At 41.9% G+C, this 9089-nt stretch overlaps 1 pseudogene; it reads left to right on the top strand.

The window, feature by feature from the left end:
• Nucleotides 1–4655: 4655 nt before the first annotated feature.
• On the top strand, nt 4656–8177 carry LOC149207134 (ABC transporter B family member 15-like; annotated as a pseudogene).
• The last annotated feature ends 912 nt before the right edge of the window (nt 8178–9089 follow it).

The raw sequence follows: 9089 nt of genomic DNA, 5'->3' as shown, positions 1-9089 counted from the left end.
TACTCCCAATGAGATTTGGAAAAAGGTTGAACTCTACAGGAAACAGGATGAGATGAAAGGACATATGCTCGAAGTGGAGCTGTTGTCATTGGATCCACGGAACTATGACAGAATTGAAGACTTCTTCACCAAATATAATGATCTATTGCTACAACTCAAGGGTTGTGGAATTGACAAATCCAAGGAGGAAAGTCACCAAATTCTCTCTATTATGTCGAAGCTCGGACCGGAATACTCCGTCTTTGTGTCTACATTTCATTCAGTAAGGCTCGCAACTGGTAAATCCTACACTATGCCTTCTCTCAGAGAATTTATGGAGTCCCTTATTTTTTAGCAAGATAAACTCATTGGCATGGGGAAAATCAAACCTCCAAAAGTGCATGCAATTACCGTGCATGATGGCAGCCACAATAAAAATCAAAGATCTAATTCAAATCAGAAAAATCAGCAGCAAAAAGACAAGGGAAAAGCACATTCCCATCCAAAGAAGGAAGGGTACACCAAGCCCTTCAATGACTCCTCCGGATCGAGAAATGAGAAAGGGAAGAAAGGAAACAGATGCACCTACTATCAAATTGGATTCCATCCAAAATCCTCTTGCATGAAGAAACAAATTGACCAAATCACACAAATCCTTCAGAAGCACAACCTTGGGGACCACATCTCTCAGGGCACCAAGAAGAAAACTGAGGATCCGCCACACGGGAAAGGTAATAATTTTCATGCTTTAGTTGCAATTAATTCTTCTCCTGATGCATGGATTATAGATTCTAGTGCATCACATCATATGGATGTTGCAAAGGAAATATATTCCTCTTTGGATGCATGCAAAGGACCTCCCATCCTCATGGGAGATGACTCACCTATTGAGGTCACCAGAAAAGTTAGAGTGGAACTTTTACATGGAAGCTTTGAAGATGTGCTTCATGTTCTAAAACTTTCGGTAAACCTGCTTTCAGTTTATCAGATCACTCATTCTGGAACCGGAAAGAGAGTGGAATTCACTCTAGATGCAGTGAACATATATGACCTACATAGTAGCTCCAAAATTTCAACCGGTGAGGTAAACAATGGAGCCAGACTGTATACATTTTCTGAATTTATTGAATCTGAATCCTCCTTATTGCTTACACATGTTGATGATAGTAGTAGGATTTGGCACGAGAGGTTTGGTCACTTAAATTATAGGTATATGCAGTAGCTAAGCAAGCATGAGATGGTGGAAGGCTTGCCAAATATCAGTTTCTCCAAAGGAGTTTGTGAAGGGTGTGTCCTTGGCAAACATCCTAGAGAAAAGTTTGACACCGGCAAGACTCACAGAGCATCCTCTCCTCTAGATCTGATCCATAGTGATCTCATGGGGCCTTTTCCTCATCCTTCCATCAACAAAGCAAGGTATGTGCTTACATTTATTGATGATTTCTCACGGTATACCTGGGTGTATCTTCTCAGGGCCAAATCTGAAGTTTTGGCACACTTTGAAGATTTCAAAGCACTAGTTGAGACATAGTCAGAGAGAAAGATCAAATCCCTTCGTACAGACAATGGGGGGGGAATATGTTAACATAGCACTTCAGAACCTTTGCCTTCAATCTGGCATACGGTTGTAGTACAGAGTTCCATACACTCCGCAGCAGAACGGAGTTGCTGAGAGAAAGACTCGATCTCTCAAAGAGATGGCTTCCTGCATGTTGCATGCTAAGTCACTTCCTCATAAGCTATGGGCTGAAGCACTTAATTGTGCTAAATACATCCAAAATAGATCTCTTCATAGGTCTGTTAAGGATCAGACCCCCTTTGAGGCTTGGAGTGGCACTAAACGAGAGGTCACCCACTTCCGTGTTTTCGGCTCCCGAGCATGGGCCAGGATTCCCTCTCAAAAGAGAAAATCTCTTGATCCACAGAGCATTGAGTGCATCTTTGTTGGATACCCTGATGGTGTGAAGGGATATCGGCACCTGATTTCCTCCACGGACAAGCTCATCATTGAGCAAAGTGTCAAATTTGAGGAAAGTCTCTCGCATGCACCTCAATTGCCGCATGTAGACACCTTTTATCTACCTCATGTCTGAGATGATGACTTAGTACACTAAGATGCAGATGCAAAGCATGCAGATGCCGAGGTAGAGCATGCAGATGCAGAGACAGAGTCTTTAGATACAAATCTAGTGCATGCATATGATGATCCACATCCAAGCCCAGATCGGGCTTCCAGCAGTGAATCATATTCCCCTGTCATAAATCAGAGAACAAGGAGCTTACGTGAGATATATGCACAAGACCACCCAGCTGCTAGAAATGGTCTTGTGGGGGATAATTCTAATTTGCAGAGGACTAGTTCAGAGTTTATTGAGACTCCTCTTGCCCTCACTGCCACTGAACCATCGCCATCCTCGCATTGTCATTTGGTTCATTCTTCTGATCCACAGTCTTACGATGAGGCTGCTGTGCATCCATCTTGGGAGTCCGCCATGGAGGAGGAGTATAACTCCCTCCTTGAGAACCAGACCTGGGATCTGGTCCCCCTTCCTTCAGGAAGGAAACTTGTCCGATGCAAATGGGTCTACATGACCAAGAGTGCTGCAAATGGGCAAATCACCAGACGGAAAGCAAGGCTAGTAGCCAAAGGCTTCCAACAAGTGCATGGCATTGATTATGACAAGACCTTTGCTCCAGTAGCAAAGCTGGATTCCATACGCCTTACACTTGCCATTGCGGCTGCCTAGTGGTGGGAAGTACATCATATGGATGTGAAGAATGCATTTCTTCACGGAGACCTATCTGAGGAGATCTACATAGAGGAGGCACATGTTTTCATTCAGGATTCATCTTTGGTCTGCACACTGAAGAAATCTCTCTACGGCCTTAAGCAGGCCCCGAGAGCTTGGTATGCGAAGATGGATTCTTTTCTCTTATCACAAAACTTTGAAAGATGTAAGTCTGATCCAAATGTTTACATGCTCAAGACACATGATTCTCTTCTTATCTTAGTTTTGTATGTGGATGATCTCCTAATCACTGGTAGCTCGGCTTCAACCATTGCTACAGTCAAGAGGGCCTTGCATGATAGGTTCTTGATGACGGACATGGGTCCATTACACTTCTTTCTTGGTCTTGAGATCAACTAGGATGCCACAGGCATCAAACTCTCTCAGGCTAAGTATACATGGGATCTCCTCAAGAGATTTCGCATGACTGACTCCAAGCTAGCACCGACTCCTTTTCTGTCTAGGGTGTGCCTTGAGGATGGAGGTGACACTCCATTAGTTGACAACACTCTCTACGGACAGCTAGTGGGGAGCTTATTGTACCTCACCCACTCCAAACCAGATCTCTCATATGCAGTAGGGGCAGTTTCCAGATACATGCAAGAGCCGCATGAGCTACACTGAAATGCTGCCAAGCACATCCTCCAATATGTGCAGGGCACCATCACCTTCGGGATTCACTATGCAGCAGGCATTGCAAAGAATCTCCTTGGCTTCACTTATTCTGATTGGGCGGGTGACAGTATTGATCACAAGTCCACCTCCGGATATTCACTCAGTCTAAGGTCTGGCCCTATCTGTTGGTCAAGCAAGAAGCAGACCACTATTGCTCTCTCTTCAGCCGAGGCCGAATACAGAGGAGTAGTCAACATCACCATTCAGGCTTTGTGGCTACAACACTTCCTCACTGAGTTGGGTGTCCAGTTCCACCAGCCCATTGTCATCTGGCGTGACAACCAGAGCACTCTCAGATTTTGCAGGGATCCAGTATAGCAGCAGCGGACGAAGCACATAGAGATCCATATGCACTACATCAGAGACTTAGTACATGACCGGGTCATTGATTTGCAGTTCTGTCCTTTAGCAGAACAAACTGCAGACATCTTCACCAAGGAATTCACTGAGCAGAAGTTTCACTCTCTGGGCGATCATCTTGGAGTGAAGGAAACAGTTGCTTAGCAAATGTCTTTTCTTCCTCGTTTCTTTTGATTACATTGTATTTTGAGGGGGGGGTTTTCCCACGAGGTTTTCCCTCTTTCCTCAATTCTAGTACAAGTTGCACTGTATTTTGGGTGACTTTTGGCTTTAATTGTCAGGGCCCATTTTCTATTTTTCCCCATAGTGGTGTTCAGGGGGGGTGTTGGAACTACTACACACCTATATGCGGACTCTTAGTTAGAGCATGGGACTACATGCAAGATTCCTTCTGCATGATTTACTTCTTGATTTTCTCCTTCGTTAACTCCACAACTGGTTAGTTCTTCTGCATGATTTACTCCCCAATTTGCTCCTTCTTTAACTCCGCAACTGGTTAGTTCTTCTGCATGATTTACTCTCTGATTTGCTCCTTCTTTCACTCCGCAACTGGCTAGTTCTCTCCGGAACTTGTTGTAGGTGTTGAGTCTTCTCATTGATCACTACTATGGTGCATTACCTTGGGATCTTCACCCAATAATGCTATATCATGAGCATTGTAACATATTTTCTAATGAATTATTCTTTTGTTCTTTCGATTTTCTTTTAGTGTTTTTGCTCTGCAAAGCTGTGTGTTCAACCTTTACTAGCTAGATTCATCTGTGCAGCTTTTCTAACACATTTACATACTTGACATGGAGACTGACATTAGCATCATTTCCTTTCATGATCATGCTGATCATTCCCGGCATAATGTATGGATGGATTCTAGTGGGGACTTCTCGCAAGTTCACCGAAGCATATAATCTAGCCTGTAATATTGCAGAGCAAGCTCTTTCATCCATTAGGACAGTCTTTGCCTTCATTGGAGAGGAGAGGACAATGGCTAAGTTCTCCGATGCGCTCAATGGGACTACAAAGCTTGGGCTTAAACAAGGTCTTGCCAAAGGCTTGGCAATAGGAAGCGGAGGAGTGACCTTCGGTATCTGGGCATTCAACTCTTGGTATGGTAGCAAATTGGTAATGTATCTTGGCGCTAGCGGAGGAAGGATTTTCGCGGCTTCAAGTTGCATTCTTATGGGTGGCTTGTAAGCGCTCTTTCTCTATTCATCTCTCTTTCTCATGTACTTCTATAATTGATCCTACAACTGGAAATTTACCACATTTCGAAGTTCAAGCAAAATCTCTGAAAGCACTGTTGCGTTTACAGAGCTCTAGGGACTGCGCTTCCGAATATCAGATACTTTTCAGAAGCACGTGTTGCTTGTAAACGCATCTTTGAGATGGTTGAAAGAGAACCGATCATTGATTGGGAAGATGCAAAAGGAGAAATATTGAAAGAGGTCAGCGGTAAAGTTGAATTTAGAAACGTTGAATTTGCATATCCATCCCGACCAGAATCCAAGATATTTCGCAACCATTCCCGCAAACAAGACAGTTGCGTTGGTGGGGAGAAGCGGATCTGGCAAGTCTATGGCTGTGTCGTTGATAGAGAGGTTCTACGATCCCCTAGCTGGAGAGATTTTGCTGGATGGAGTGAACACTAAAAGGCTACAATTGAAATGGTTGCATTCCAAAATTGGACTAGTAAGTCGATAACCTGCACTCTTTGCTACATCGATCAAGGAGAACATCTTGTTCGGAAAAGAGGGAGCCAGCATGGATCAGGTTATTGCTGCGGCTAAATCTTCAAACGCTCACGATTTGATTAGTCAACTACCAGATGCTTATGACACACAGGTAATATTTAGGTTTTTACTCTCATTCTTCATTTCTAAAGTGCAGTCAATTTGAGTTTACTTTCTTCATTTGGGCCATACAGGTGGGTGACCACGGAGTCTAGTTGTCGGGAGGGCAAAAGCAACGTATAGCTATTGCAAGAGTTATGCTCAAGGGTCCTCGTCTACTTCTTCTAGATGAGGCCACAAGTGCTCTAGATGCAGAGTCAGAGAGAATCGTTTAGGATGCTCTAGACAAAGCTTCAGTTGGACACACAACTATTGTAGTAGCTCATTGCCTCTCGACCATCCGCAACGCAGACATGATTGTGGTGGTTCAAAGTGGTCATGTGATCGAGACAGGTATGCATGAAGATATGATATGTAAACCCAATGGAGCATATGTTGCTTTTGTGAAACTACAACTTGTTGTGGCAGATAAGCCACATGAGAGATTCAAAGGCACTGCTATGCTAGACCAGTCTTTGGTAACAGGGAGTTCTAGCATATATACTAGATCGAGTTCGAATGCCTCTGTATCGACCCATCGAGAACTGGTACATGAAGAAAAGCTTACTTCCGCCGCTTCATTCCATCAACTGTTTCTATTAAATGCCCCAGAATGGAGGCATGCTCTATTGGGTTGTTCAGGAGCCTTAGGTTCCGGAGCAGTTCAACCTGTTTTTCCCATATTCCTTGGGGCAATTGTATTTGTATTTTTCCTTCACGACCATGAACAGATCAAATCCAGTATCGAATATTACTCCTTCATGTTTGTGGCTGTGGGAGTACTATCGTTTTCAGAAAACATGTTACAGCATTACAATTTTGCAGCTACGGGGGAATATCTTACTAAAAGGGTTCGAGAGCGGATGCTATCCAAAATCTTTACATTTGAGATTGGGTGGTTCGATAATGAGGAGAATTCTAGTGGAGCTGTTTGCTCCAGACTAGCAACAGATGTTAATGTGGCAAGTATTTGATCTTAAAGTTTTAATATTTCCAATAAAATTGTGAATTGTATTACAGTATTCTAATGGTTCGAATATGAAATTTGTGATACAGGTGAGATCTCTGGTCAGAGATTGTATATCGTTACTTGTAGAAACTTCGGCAGTTGTTATAATAGCCTTCTCGATGGCCTTGATAATAGCATGGCATCTTGCAGTTGTAATAATCGTAGTGCAACCCATTATTGTATTATGTTTCTACACTAAACGGGTTCTTCTCAAGGCCATGTCTCAAAAGGCTATAAAAGCTCAAGATCAAGGTAGTCAACTCGCAGCGGAGGTTGTGGCTAACCATCGCACTATTAGTGCCTTCTCTTTATAGGAGAAGATCCTCTCTCTCTCTGAAAAGAGTCAAGAAGAACCTCGCGGAGAGATTATCAAACAATCTTTGTTTGCGAGGTTCGCTCTTGGAACATTGCAATGCATCACCCTATCCATTACGGCTTTGAACTTTTGGTATGGAGGACAACTTGTATCAAAAGGACAAATCACACCCAAAGCTTTTTTCCAAATTTTCTTCATTCTGATAACCACAGGAAAAGGTTTAGCAAAAGCGGGAACTATGAGCAGTGACATTGCTAAAGGCTCCAATGCAGTCAAATCTGTGTTTGGCATACTGGACAGCGAAAACCGCATAAACCCAGAGGATGAGAAAGGCGAGAAAGCGGATAAGATAGAAGGAAACGTGGAGCTGAGAAACATGGACTTCGCTTATCCATCTTGTCCAAATGTTATGATCTTCAAGAACTTCTGCTTCAGGATAAAAGCAGGAAAAACATGGCTCTGGTAGAACAAAGTGGATCCGGAAAATCGACTATCATTGGATTAATTGAAAGGTTTTACGATCCCCTAAAAGGATCGGTGAAAATCGATGGAAGTGACATCAGGGCGTTCAATTTGAAGAGTTTGAGGAATCACATAGGTCTGGTAGGTCAAGAGCCCACGTTGTTTGGAGGAAGCATTCGAGACAACATTCTCTATGGAAAAGAGAATGCAAGCGAGGTGGAGATGATTGAAGCTGCAAAGGCTGCAAATGCTCATGACTTCATCAGGTAAACACTGCAATTTTTTAATTGAAACATAATTTTTATGCAATAATACATATATTCAATCAGCTATGATTAAGCAGATTGTTTGTGGAATAAATTAGGACAAACTGAATATGGCAGTGATTTAACTTGGATTTGTGTAGCTCTTTGGAGAAGGGATACGAAACAAACTGTGGAGACAGAGGAATGCAATTATCGGGAGGGCAAAAGCAACGCATTGCTATAGCCAAGGCGATCATAAATAATCCGAGCATATTACTGTTGGACGAGGCCACCATTGCGTTGGACAGGCAATCGGAGAAGATGGTTCAAGAGGCCCTGGACAGAATAATGGTGGGAAGAACAAGTATTGTGATAGCTCATAGACTGACAACCATTCAAAATGCAGATTCGATTGTTGTGATTGAAGATGGGAAAGTGATTGAGCAGGGAAGTCATTCGTATCTCATGAGCAAAGGAAAAGGAATCCATATTACTCTCTCGCCAGTATCCAGCTAAGCTACCACTAGATTCTCACCTCCCTCACTCAAAGGGTCAAAAGTATTCTTCCGTGATCCATGTCCTAAATCTTTTTAAATGCCTCCAGCCAAATTTTGAACTTGAATTTTCATTTCTTCGTTATTTGTGCACGTGCTAAATCATTTAAAATGTCGTTAGCCAAATTTGGAATTTGTAGGGGCCGTTTAACGTCAATGTCATAATTATATGTTGTAACGAATTATAATAAAATCAATTAGGGCCAAAGAGACTGTTGGGAATTTTCTGGTAAATTCCAAAACAAAATCACTGAACAGAGGACAATGCTCTGTTTTTGCCACAGGATCTTTAACACAGGGAAGCTTAAAATAGATTTCTGGAGAAGCTCAGAGTTTTTACACACATAAAAAATTTATATTCATTAATAAACTACCTAATACAAACTTCATCCTCTTAACAGAAGGATTCACCAAGAACTTAAAAAAAAATACTTTGTCTCTTTTAGAAATTTTACACTACTATGTGTAAAAATTTCTTTTACATTTACTGCTATAAAAACAATCTTTAACTGCAGAAAATTACATTCACTGCTGTAAAAAAAATTCTTCAATACATATGGTGGAGCGCATTTGCATTACAATGCCCTTTTACCCTCTACATATTACACTGCATACATTACATACTAAAAAAAACATTACCCTCACACTGCTGTGTGAATTGGGTTTTCATTCTCCACAAAAATGATTCTGCGCTGCCCTTGTTTTCTTCTTCGCACTCTTGTGCATATTACATTGCATATACAATACGTAATAAAAACAAACATTACATGTTTTTTTACCTATGCTATACTCACGTGAGAATAAAAAACAATATAATTAAAACTTCTACCTACTGTCTACCAATCACAATTAAATTTCATTTAATTTCTAACCG

The sequence above is a fragment of the Pinus tabuliformis genome, chromosome 1_2, assembly GCF_031772625.1.
Source record: "Pinus tabuliformis cultivar Carrire ecotype Pingquan chromosome 1_2, CPIR1, whole genome shotgun sequence".
Lineage (NCBI taxonomy): Eukaryota > Viridiplantae > Streptophyta > Pinopsida > Pinales > Pinaceae > Pinus > Pinus tabuliformis.
Note: the sequence above shows the minus strand (reverse complement) of the source record. Positions and strands in the feature narration are given on the sequence as shown.